At 41.5% G+C, this 13,133-nt stretch overlaps 3 pseudogenes; 2 read left to right on the top strand and 1 right to left on the bottom strand.

Annotated features, from left to right (window-relative positions):
• Positions 1-106: 106 nt before the first annotated feature.
• On the bottom strand, positions 107-770 carry LOC102820597 (annotated as a pseudogene).
• A 3-nt stretch (positions 771-773) lies between these two features.
• Positions 774-1,643, top strand: LOC102831439 (annotated as a pseudogene).
• A 1,095-nt stretch (positions 1,644-2,738) lies between these two features.
• On the top strand, positions 2,739-5,620 carry LOC102831055 (annotated as a pseudogene).
• The last annotated feature ends 7,513 nt before the right edge of the window (positions 5,621-13,133 follow it).

Genomic DNA, 13,133 nt, shown 5'->3' with positions numbered 1-13,133 from the left:
CGGAAGTTGAGAAGTGGTCCCCAATATCCTCATTGCCTGAGACAGCTGGGGCCTCCTCCAAAAAGTCCAGGAAAGAAGGTGCCACGAAACTGGGCCCTCAGCAGGCTCAGGTGTAGAGGTCAAAGTCAATGCGTTTGGAGTTGTAGAACTGACCACAAGGGGTGAGGGAGTGGGGTCCAGCTTCCGGCAGTAAACACCATCTGAGAAGTAGCCTTCATTCACCCAGGTCTTCATCTGGGCATTATTAGTAAAGGGCCCGTAGAGCTCCGCATCCCCTGTATTTTCCCATTTATATTTCCACATCACACCCACCAGACCATCCACTGGCGCCTCTGCTCCTCCTTAGGCAGGGGTCGCATTCTCCAGCTCTGCCTCCACCAATTCCTCAGCAAACATGTCCAAAGAAGATGGGGGTGTGTGATCATGGGATCCCTGGGTCCGGCACCCCAGCTCCTTCAGTCGCATTGCCAACCATTCCCGAGTCTACTGGTACACACCAAGGTTACCCTGGGCCACCATCTGGTCTGCCAACCCTGAGAGCTGGTCTAGGCACTGAGGGGAGCTATGTCACCTAGGCCCCTTGCTGTCCCCTTTGCCTCCTCCTCGAGCCCCCAGACACCTCAATGCCCCAGCAACCGTCTCCTTCGGTAAAGTAATTCCAGAAGACCTTTCAAGAGGGTTTGGACACTCATTGGTGTCTGGTCCGGGCTGTCCTCTTCTGAGACTGAGGCCTGGTGCTGATCCGGTGGTCGTTTCCTGATCTTCACCCAGTCAATGGGCCTCTGAACACCCCAGTGAACCCCAGTTTGGTCATGAGTCCCACCGGCTCCAGCCAGGCGGAGGAGCAGCAGTACCTGGACAAGGTAAAGCAGCTTTCCAAGTACATTGAGACCCTGCGACGCATGATCAACAAGATCGACAAGAACGAACACAGAAAAAAGGACCTGAGTAAGATGAAGAGCCTTCTGGACATCCTGACAGATCCCTCCAAGTCGTGCCCCCTGAAAACACTGCAGAAATGCGAGATTGCCCTGAAGAAGCTCAAGAATGACATGGCCTTGCCCACCCCCTTCTCCTCTCCCCCCACCCCCTCGGCCCCAGTGCCACCAACCAAGCAGCAGTACCTGTGCCAGCCACTTCTGGATGCTGTCCTGGCCAACATCCACTCTCCTATCTTCAACCACTCCCTGTACCACATGTTCATGCCACCCATAGCAGCCACCCATGGCCCACCCATCACGCTTCCCAAGGTGTGCACCCGGAAATGAAAGTTTGAAGAGGATGAGTGGCAGAGCATGTCCAGTGTGCTCCAGGGAGAGATGGCTCAGTTAGACCTCAAGTTCCTGGTGAACTTGGAGCCTTCTCACTGTAGCAATAGCGGCACGGTCTGCCTGGTCTGTAAACTGGATGACAAGAACCTCCCGAGTGTGCCACCATTGGAGCTCAGTGTGCCTGCTGACTACCCCACTCAGAGCCTACTCTGGGTCGACTAGCAGTGGCAGTATGATGCCAACCCTTTCCTACAGTAAGTGCACCAGTGTATGACCTCATGACTGCTGCAGCTCCCCAACAAGAACTTAGTCATGGCCCTGCTCAACACCTGTGCACAGAGTGTCCACCAGGCCTGTCTCTCAGCTGCATAGCAGCATCCAGGCCTATTGGTCACTCACCAAGTTTGCTGGCAACACGGCCTCATGCTGGACGTTCTGGGTCTTGGTTCCTTGCCGAGGTCCTATGTCAGGGTCCCGCCTCGACAAGGAAGTGTGGGTGTCACGAAGAAGGGAGATCTGGCGGCAAAAATGATAGAGAAAGAGAGAGACGAAATATATATAAAAAAGACAGACACACAGATATGATGCAAGCTGGCAGGTAGACAGATCTGAAAACATATTGTCTAGCATTGCACAGCATTGCACAGCATTGCATAGCATAGCCTGCAGAATTTACTCTACCTCAGTCTTTTATTCTCTTTTTTAGGGAGGGATTTGTTACAAAGGAAGGATGTAATTCACTCAGGGAGGATGTCACAAAGGGAGGATGTGATTAAGACAGGATACGGAACTGAAATGTGATTAATCATTCAAAACAGGGCATAATGATTCACAGGAACAACTTTTAAGATATTTTCATAATTTTTCTTAACAATCTAACATTTTTATTTTTACAGAAAAAAGTTCAATCAAGCTGTTATATATTAACTTTTAGGCTTAAATGATCTAGAGTAGCAACGTGCGGTTTCTTAAGGATACATAACATAAAGCAAGGTTCCTGAAAGGAGCCAAGCTGCCTCTGTATACTTTGCAAACTTTTGTTTGTGAGCAAGATCTCAGGCACCGGGCTTCATTTATCTATACCTAAAATGCTACTTTTTTTTTAATTTTCATTTTTCTGTATTCTTTCAGGAGGAAGGAGAGCATCTGGGTTAAACTGACTATATTCAGAGTTGGTTTAATGGGGCTGCCACTGATCAACACAGGGTCTGCGTATGCTGTCCCCAGCAGTTCCTTAGAGAGCATGGGCTAGTTTAGCTTTTCCTGCTTTTATTTTCTGCCTTGGGACGAGCCAGGCTTTGTCCCAAACCCAGATGGTTATTGGACAGGTGGCTTTGGAGCCAACTAAGCCAGGGAGGGCTGGCAGTCCACTGAGGTCCAGTCCAACTCTCACCCATCACTCCTAGTGCCATCCCTCCTGTGCTTGCTGACACACAACCCAGTCCTCACCAGCGCCACATCTACTCCATGCAAAAGTCTCATCAGAGCGAGTGTGTCCCAGGACATGGAGAACATAGGAAATCCTTCCATGCAGGCGTTCTGCTTGTAGCTTCAGGTTTAGATAGATACCACCTTTGGGATGTGGGCATCTTAGTGAGCAGGCTCCACCTTGGAAGAAATACCTGGCCTCCCTTCTGGGCACTTCCCCTCCACACCACTTTGAGCAGCAGGGGGCACCAAGGCCCTCTGAATGGAACCTGTCCCTGTGCCCACAAGTCAGTATAAGGCATCTAGGCCCAGTTGTGAAGAATGCAGTGTGAGTAGACCAGCTGCCCACCACAGATCGAAATCACATTGCAACCAGGCAGTCACTGTTCCCAGGTCCCACCCCAGAGCTGCACACCAACTCTACATGCCCCCTGGGTATCAGTTGACTGGCCTCAGCACAAAAGGAGTCCACCTTTTGTATGTGTGCTACCACATCATCCGTGATTCATATAATAAATTTACTACTCTTGAAAAAAATTGATAAGCACAAAGAATTTCCTTATCAGTAGTTTAAATGATAGTCCATCAGAATTCAAGAGCAACTGACTTCTGCTGAATCTTAAACATCTATATTCCTGTTTAGATCTCAGTATAGATTCCTAAATTCTTGTGAAAACTTTAAAAGTCCATTATTGTGGCCAGTGTCGGTTTAGTCCAACTCTGGGGTTAGAGGTCCCACACCTCTGGTCCATGTCCCGGGAGCATCGAGTGCAAGAGCTATTGCTCAGGAGCTGTACCACCAGGAATTCACCGAAGCAGGAAAGCAAGCAGGGCTCTGGGTCTGGAGGGTTGAGAAGCTAGAGCTGGTGCCAGTGCTCTAGAGTGCCTACAGCAATTTCTACATCAGGGATGCCTACTTGGTGCTGCACACCGTGCAGGTGAGCCAAGGCTTCACCTATCATCTGCACTTCTGGTTGGAAAATGAGTGTACCCAGGATGAAAGTTCAGCAGCTGCCATCTTCCCTGTTTAAATGGACAACTATAAGGGTGGCAAACTAGTACAGAACAGAGAACTGCAAGGCTGTGGGTCTATTGATTTTTTTTTTTGGTTATTTTAAAGGAGGTTTGAAATACAAGGCTGGAGGCATGGCATCTGGACTAAATCGTGTTCTCACAAACAACCTTACAGCTGACAGTCTCCTCTGTGTCAAGGGTCAGAGAGTGGTCAGGGCCACAGACGTTCCCTTGACATGGGACAGTTTCAACAAGGGTGACTGCTTCATCAATAACCTTGGAACTGAAATTTACCAGTGGTGTAGTTCTTCATGTAACAAATACGGATGTTCTGAAGGCAAGCCAGGTTACTGTTGGTATTCAGGACAACAAAAACAAAGGACGAACTCAACTAAATGTCATAGAAGAAGGAAGAAGGAAGGGCTTTTAAAGGTTTTAGGGAACAAGCCAAAGCTTAGGGATGGAAATGATGACAAGGACACTGTAGCAGACATGACTAACAGGAAAATGGCTAAACTCTACATGGTCTCAGATTCCAGTGGATCCATGAAAGAGAGTGTGGAGGCAGAAGAAAACCCCTTTCTCCATTGCAATGCCGCTTTCTGAAGAGTGCTTTATTCTGGACCATGGTGCCACAAAGCAGATTTTTGTATGGAAAGGTAAAGATGCTAATCCCTAGGAAAGAAAAACCACAATGAAGACAGCTGAAGAATTTTTAGAGAAAATTTATTATTCCACTAATACTCAAATTCAGGTACTTCCAAGAGGAAAAACACTAATCTTCAAAGAATTCGCTAAGGACTGGTGAGAGAAAGATCGGAGTGATGGCTTCAGAAAAGTTTATGTCACAGACAAAGTGGCTCAAGTCAAACAAATTCCTTTCAATGTCTCAGAATTATACAGTTCTCCACAGATGGCAGCCTAGCACAATATGGTGGATGATGGTTCTGTTGACATGAAATTTGGCATGTAGAAAATAATGGTAGGATACCAGTTGATGAAAACTCATATGGTGAATTTTATGGTGGTGATGGCTAAATTGTACTGTACTCTTATCGCAGAGGACAGATTATCTACATATGGCAAGGAGCAAATGCCACGGAGATGAGCTGGCAACATCTGCCTTCCAGACAGTTCAATTGGATCGGTACCTTGGAGGACAGGCTGTGCAGATCTGAGTCTCCCAAGGCAAGGAGACTACTCACCTGCTGACTTTGTTCAAAGACAAACCACTCATTATTTACAACGGAACATCAAAGAAAGTTCAGGCACCTGCTTCCCCTATATGCCTCTTTCAAATCTGGAGAAACGGGTATCTATCACCAGAATTGTAGAGGTTGATGTTAATGCAAATTCATTGAATTCCAATGATGTTTGTGTCCTGAAACTGCAACAAAACAGTGGCTACATCTGGATAGGAAGAGGTGGTATCCTGGAGGAGGAGAAAGGAGCAGAGTAGTAGCGAGAGTCCTCAAGTGCAAAACCACAAAAATTTTGGAAGGGGAGGAACCAGAGGAATTTTGGGAGTTCCCTTGGAGGGAAAAAAGACTACCAGACCTCACCACTACTAGAACCCAAGCTGAAGACCATCATCCTCAACTTATGGCTGTTATAACAAAAATGGAAGGTTCATTATTGAGGAGATTCCAGGAGAATTCACCCAAGATGATCTAGCAGAAGATGATGTCATGTTACTGGATACTTAAGAACAGATATTTATTTGGATTGGCAAAGATGCCAGTGAAGTTGAGCAAATAGAATCAGAATCTCTGAAGTCTGCCAAAATGTACCTTGAAACAGACCCTTCTGAAAGAGATAAGAGAACACCAGTTTTCATCATAAAATAGTGCCATGAGCCACCCACATTCACAGGCTCTTTCCTCAGTTGGGACCCTAAAAAGTGGTAAAACTGATTTTTATACACTAACATAAAAATGAAGTAGCTGTTCCATTACTGTTCTGAGGGGAAACATTTCGTTGTTTATTTTTAGAAAATTAACTTCAACCATATGTTGTTGTTTTTTAATTGCCTAAAATGGGTTTAAAAATCTGTTTAAACTAGAGTTTTCTAATGTCAATCTATTAAAATGACCTGAACTAAACTTTTGTTATGGGCCAATTGATATTAGCTCTTCTGGAAGCCGATTTGTATCTTTTTATATGGTCTTTTTAAATTGAAAAGCTTTGTGCAATCTAGCAGGACTCATTGAGTAGGAAATATTCTAATTCAGCCCTCATTGAGCCAAATTTGTTCTTTAAAGTACCAGAGAAGAAAGCTGTAATGTCTTTGAGGTTAGTCTCTTTTATATGTTTTGTGTTCAAAAGCATTTTATATTTGCAATAAGGTTTATGCTAATCTGGTTTTAAAAGTTTGTTGTTTTCTTTTTTTGCCAATGTGACTTTTGATGTAATTAACTCTTCAGTGTCATTTTCTAAAAGAAACTTAAAATGTTTTTGCCTTTTTAAAAGCCCTTGAAAGCACAGCTCTTTCATGAAAGAATAATTTGTATTCTCCATATATATATGTATTTGACAGTATATATGTTTAATATCACAAAAGATATGCACAGAAAAATAACTCTAATGCTGTATTTTATTATTAAAATAACTATCTTTGAAAAGGTTAAAAAAAAAATCCATTATTATTTATGGTGCGAGTCCTGGTGTGGCACTGTAGGATAAGCACTGAATCACTTACCATAAGGTTAGCAGTTCAAACCCATCAGTCGCTACTTGGAAACCCTACTCAGTGTAGTTATGAGTTGGAATGGACTCAACAGTACTTAGCAACAACAACTATAACATTTTTTATCCTACAAGTGATGATCTTTAAGGAAAGAGGATTAAAAATTTCAATGAACAGCCCGAGATGTACTTTGAGGAAAAGGAGAACAGAAAACTAGAAAGGAGTGAGGAATAGAATCTGAGAATTAAAAAATCAGTCATGGGTCCTATTTACTGCCATTGAGTCATTTGGTACAGTGACTGTACAGGAAAGAGTAGAACTGCCACCTAGGGTTTCCAAGGCTGTAAGTCTTTAGGGAGGCAGACTATCACATTTTTCTCCCACAGAGAGGCTGGTGGGTTTGACCTGCAAACCTTTCAGTTAGAAGCCAAATGCCTTAATCACTATGCCAGCAGGGCTCCGTAGTCATTGGATAAGAATTGGGGGGGGGGGGAAACAAAAACAAAAAACCTTAGTGAAAACTTTTTTGGAAGAAAAAACACTTTGAATTTAGTTTATTTCAGAAGTAAGGAAAATGAAAGATTGATTCCCTTGCTTCAACCCATCTACTTTTTATAACCTAAACATTATAAGTAATATTTTAAGTGAAGGAAAAGGCACACAATTTTATCATCTCAACACAACATTTTTACTTTATTATCTTTCCACTGAGTCCTCATTTTCCTCTTTATTACAATGTCCCAATACCTTCTACCTCTTTACAGAACGTTCCCTCATCATCTTATTAAAGTATGCATGCTCCTATCTAAACTATTACTTGTTTTAGCCCTCTCAAATGATTGTTTTTCCTTGACACTAATACTGAGCTCTGGTAACGTAGTGGTTACGAATCGGGCTGCTAACCTCAGGGACAGAAGTTCAAAACTACCAGCTGTTCTTTGGGAGAAAGATGAGGCTTTCTGCTCCTGTAAAGATTTACAGCCTCAGAAACCCTGTACAGGGTCGCTATGAGTCAGAACCGACTCCATGGCATATAAGCACCAATACTGAGTCAGAATTCTTCCAACTCTCCCTCATCATCATATTAAAGGCTGCATGCTCCTATCTAAAATATTACTTGTTTTAGCCCTCTTAAATGATTGTTTTTTCCTTGACACTCATACTGAGTTAGAATTCTTCCAACTCTCAACTAAAACCTTCTAAATATTTGTGTAATCTCCTAACAATGACTTGTGCACACCAGTATAAAAATACATTTCTTTAAGGTTCATGCCTCTGACTATACTACACACTGCCCCTCCTAATTACTATCAACCTCTTGATCACTCACCACATTTAGTGACGAACTAGTCAATTGGCTCAAAATAGAACTCTCCACCCACTCCTGTCTTTATTGTGGTCAATTTCAACACCCAAGTGGGTGACCCACACTACACCTTACCTCAGTCCTTTGAAATTTGTATGTCTGAATGACTCAAACGTCTATTGCAATCTAAAACTCGAATTTTCTATTTTATTAAATCTCTTAGAACCTCCATTTTATCACAATCTACCAACTGTGATAAAGACCACACTTCCTTCAATATACAACACTTGGGCTATATTGGAGGCAGTGTAAACTGCTTTTCCATTATTCTCAGTGTCTGTTTGTAGTTGTTAGCTTGAAGGCTATCAACTGAGAAAATTATCAATTCAGTGATTATTCTCCTATGCTAAGTAGTTAACACAGAAATAAATTTATTCAAACATAAACATCAATCCCATTAGGACATGAACTCTCACATCTTAGTTGTACCATTGTTACTACCAAATCATTCTCCTACTTCTTTTTGAAAAAATGTTCTTCTGATTTTTCAAGTGTTCAAACATTTCATCATTATCCTCCTGACCTAAGTTCAACCTAGGCTCTTCCTAGTCTTCTTGCTTGTATTCATATCAAAAACAAAAACAGATGAATTATTATAACAGAAGACATTATCTAAAGTTCCCAGAGTCATATTCACATTATTTAATGTTTGGATTATTCTTCACCTTCTTCCTCTCAGCCTTAAGGACTTTTGATGGTACTGTGGAATAGGCACTAGATGGCTAACCACAAGATCAGCATTTCAAATCCACCAGCTGTTCCTTGGCAGAAATATGAGGCTTTCTGTTCCAATAAAGACTTAGAGCCTCAGAAAACTTTGTGAGCTATCACTAGGAGTTAGGATGGACTTGCTAGCAATGGTTGTGGGGTTTTTTGGTTTCTACCTTCTCAGAGTAGTTGTTGTCAAAGATCAGAAGCTTCATTTGGTTTTACACTTTTATCCTGGTGTGGTGCTGTAGGGTAAGCACAAGACTACTAACCTCTATGTTGGCAGTTCAAACCCACCAAATGCTCATTGGAGATCCTATACAGATTCTTTGAGTAAGAACTGACTTGATGACCCTTTATAACAACAACATTCTGCACTAGATCTTCACTCACCAGTTACCTGCTCTAAAAGGTATTTTCATTCTTCCTATTAGCGTCTTCCAGTCAGACTATAAACATAGTCACTATTTTCCTTTCATAGACAAGATGGAAGAAAAGAAGAAATGAACAAAGAAGAGACAATAGAAAGAAGGGGAAATGGAAGGGAAAAAAAAGTTAGGATCTTAATAATCTGTGCCTTTAAACACCACACTATGAAACTTGAAGTTAGTTTAGACTATCATTAAATTCTGTCACTAACACCTCCTGAACCTTGCTCTTCTATCCCTGCTGCTACTGTCTTACTCAGTCTCTCATCTCTTTAGTCCGGACTTTTGGAAGAGTCTAAAATTGATTTCCATCCTCTTTTCTTGACCCCCTTGAGTCCTTTATTCATGCATTTCTTGACGTAGCAGTTTCCATGACCATTGATTGTGAATCCAAGAAATCGCCAAACTTTTCTTAGTTTATCATGATGTTGTTTACTAGTCCTTCTTGTCGGGGACCGGCCTCGACATAGGAACTTGGTTCATGAGTGTTTGGTTCACGAGGAGGGGATATCTGGTGGTGATAGGGATAGCAAAAGAATACACAGAAAGACAGAAGGAGGGAGACAAAGAGGCACCCGAAACCAGGATGGTTGCATTACTGGTGTCCGGCAGCTCTGGCATGGTGAATATATTAGCCATAAGGGCAGTAAGGTCCTGTATGGTAAACATCTTAGCTGTGCCCGTAAAGCACACCTTGCTAGCTGTAGTGCACTCTTTCACCGCTTGCCTGTAATGTACACCTGGGCCGGCCTGCATCTCTGTTTTATTTAGGGGAGCAGCTTCACACCAAGCTGGGAGGGACTAAGACAAGGTACAGCTAACATCAGTAATTTTCCAGACATTCAGGTAACATTACATCAAGCTTCGCTGGTTCGAATCCCAGGCCCGCAACTTGGTTTCTCAGACTCAATTAACATATCTATAGCCCCTGAGCTCAGTTGGGGGAAGGTGAGAGGGAAGGACAAAAGGCTTGGGAGGAGTCCTACTGTTTTGGCTTCCTGAGCCAGGTTTTCAGGAACTTGGCTGAAAAGCTTGCACCTGGGAAAGGTTTAGGGAGGATGGCTTTTTTGTCTATAGAACAAAGAACCGGGAAGTAGCTAAGCTCTTTTCAGTTAATCCTTTGGAGAAAGGCTTAACCTTGAAACCTTTACAGTCTTGGCTTTAGGAAAATATTACATTTATCTGTGGATATTAAGAGCTCATGTTTGGAATTAATAAAACATAACTGAACACTAAGATGAAAAAAAATTTGTTATGACGGCCCAGTGGCCAGAATCTGTTCCTCAGAGCCTGTGGCCTGCATTGTCTGCAACACTCGGGCCCAGTGGGCCTCGAACTTCTGACCAGCTTTACACGGTCTACAACACCTTCTGTGAGAATTTTTATTTTCTTTACATTGAGTTGTAATCTATATTGAAGGCCATATTCTTTGATTTCAAGTTCTCTTCACTTTCAGCAAGCAAGGTTGTGTCATCAGTATATCACAGATTGTTAATGACCCATTCTCCACTCTTAATGCTATAATCTTTTTTTCATTTAGTCCAATTAGTTCATTTAATTCTTGGATTGTTTATACAGTCTGTAAACTGTGGCAAAAGGATACAATCCTGATGCACACCTTTCCTAATCTTAAATCATTCAGTGTCTCCTTGTTCTGTTCGAATGACTGCCTTTTCTTCTATGCACACAAGCACAATTAAGAGTTCTGAAATCCCAATCTTCACAATGCTATCCGTAGTTTGTTATGATCCACACTGTCCTGTACCATTGAATAGTCAGTGAAACACAGGTAAACATCTGTCTGGTATTTTCTGCTTTCAGTCAAGATGTATTCTGCATCAGCATTAATATCCCTCATTCCACATCCTCTTTTGAAATGAGCCTGAATTTCTGGAAGCTCCCTGGCGATTGTACTGCTACAATAATTTTTTAAGTGATTCAGAAAAATTTGCTTGCAAATTATATTGATGATATTAATCAATAATTTCCACATTCTGTTGGGTCACTTTCCTTTGAAATGGCACAAATATGAATATTTGTAGTCTTTTGGCCAGACATCTGTCTTCCAAATTTCTCAACATAGACTTTTAAATGCTTACAGTGCAACTTCAGTTTGTTGAAGAGTTTCAATTAGTATTCTGTCAATTCCAAGAGCCTTGTATTTCACTCATACTTCAGTGCAGCTTGGACTTCTTCCTTCAATACTTAATCATATGGTACCTCCTGAAATGGTTGAATGGCAACAACCATTTTTTTTTTTTTTTTTTTTGGTCCACTGACTGTGTATTCTCTCCTGCATCATTGTCTAATATTGTATGAATTATTTTTGTTGTTTGGTGCCATTGATTCGATATCAACTCATAGCAACCTTATGCAAAACAGAATAAAACACTGCCTGGTCCTGTGCAAACCTAACCATCATTGTTACGCTTGAACTCATTGCTGCTGTCACTGTGCCAATTCACCTTTTTGAGAGTCTCCCTCTTTTTCTCTGACCCCACATTTTACCTAACATGATATCCTTCTCCAGGGACTGGTCCCTCTTAATTATATATCTAAAGTATGAGAGGCAAAGTCTGGTCATCCTGGCTTCCAAGGAGTATTCTGGCAGTACTTCTTGTACCACATATTGGTTTCTTCATTTGGCATTCCATGGTACTTTTAATATTCTCCTCTAGCAACATACCTCAGATACGTTAATTCTTCTATAATCTTCCTAATCTACTGTCTAGCTTTCATATGTATATGAGATTATTGAAAATATTATGGCTTGGGTCAGGTGCACCTTAGTCATAATACTGATGTCTTTGTTCTTGAACACTTTAAAGATGTCTTGTGCAGCAAATTTGCCTTATACAATGCGTTGTTTGATTTCATGACAGCTGCTCCCATGCGTGTTAATGGTTGATCTGAGCAAAATGAAGTCTTTGACAACTTCAATTTTTTCTCTATTAATCTTGATGATGTTTATTGGTTCAGTGGTGAGGATTTTTGTTTACTTTACATTAAGGTGCAACCCTATCAAAGGCTGTGGACTTTGATCTTCATCAGTAAGTATTTTTCACTTTCAGCAAGCAAGGTTGTATCATCTGCATATTACAGATTGTTACTGAGTCCTATTAGTCTGATGCCACATTCTTCTTCACATAATCCAGCTCCTAGGATTATGTGCTCAGTATGCAGATTCAATAAGCATGGTGAAAGAACAAATGTATCTTAGTTTAGGTGCAGGTTCCTCATGAGCACATTTAAGTGTTCTAGAATACTCATTCTCTGAAATGTTGTCTAAAGCTTATCATGATGGATCTACATAATCGAAAACCTTTGCATGTGATATTAATGATATTGCCTGATGATTGCTGTATTCTATTGAGTTACTGCTCTTTGGAATGGGAACAGATATGAATCTCTTTCAGTCTGTTGGCCAAGTAGCTGCCTTCCAAACTTCTTGGCATATGTGTGTGAGTGCATCCAGTGTTTATCAGTTTATTGAAAGGTTTCAATTCATATTCCATCGATTCCCAGAGTCTAAAACTTTTCCAATGCCTTCAATGCACAGAAAGGAAGTATCAGTAGTTGGAAAATATGGCCTTGGTGATAGAACGATGCTGGAGTTCACATGAATAAGTGATGAATCACTTGATAGAATTCTCAAGACCAGTAACTTCTTAATTGCAAATAATTTTTTAAAACAACATAAAAGACTATGTGCATGGACCTCACCAGATGGAATTCACAGATATCAAATTTGTTACATCTGTGGAAAGAGATGGTGGAAAAGCTCCATCTCATCAGCCAAAACAAGGGCAAGTGAAGACTGTGAAACAGACGGTCAATTTCTATATGCAAGTTCAGGTTGAGCTGAAGAAAATTAAAACAAGTCCACAGAGACAAGCTACGGACAACATTGCAAAGTATGAGTATTCTGGAACACTTAATTGTGCTCATGAGGAATCTGTACATGGACAAAGAAACAGTTGTTCAAACAGAACACGGGAACACTGAATGGTTTAAAATTAAGAAAGGTGTGCGACAAAGTTGTATTCTTTCACCACACTTATTCAACCTGTATGCTGAGCAAATAATCTGAGAAGCTGGGTTCTATGAAGAAAAACGTGGCGTCAGTACTGGAGGAATACTCATTAACAACCTGTGATATGCAGATGATACAACCTTGCTTGCTGAAAGTGAAGAGGACTTAAAACATTTACTGATGAAGATCAAAGAGCACA

The sequence above is a fragment of the Chrysochloris asiatica genome, unplaced genomic scaffold, assembly GCF_000296735.1.
Source record: "Chrysochloris asiatica unplaced genomic scaffold, ChrAsi1.0 scaffold00254, whole genome shotgun sequence".
NCBI lineage: Eukaryota > Metazoa > Chordata > Mammalia > Afrosoricida > Chrysochloridae > Chrysochloris > Chrysochloris asiatica.
Note: the sequence above shows the minus strand (reverse complement) of the source record. Positions and strands in the feature narration are given on the sequence as shown.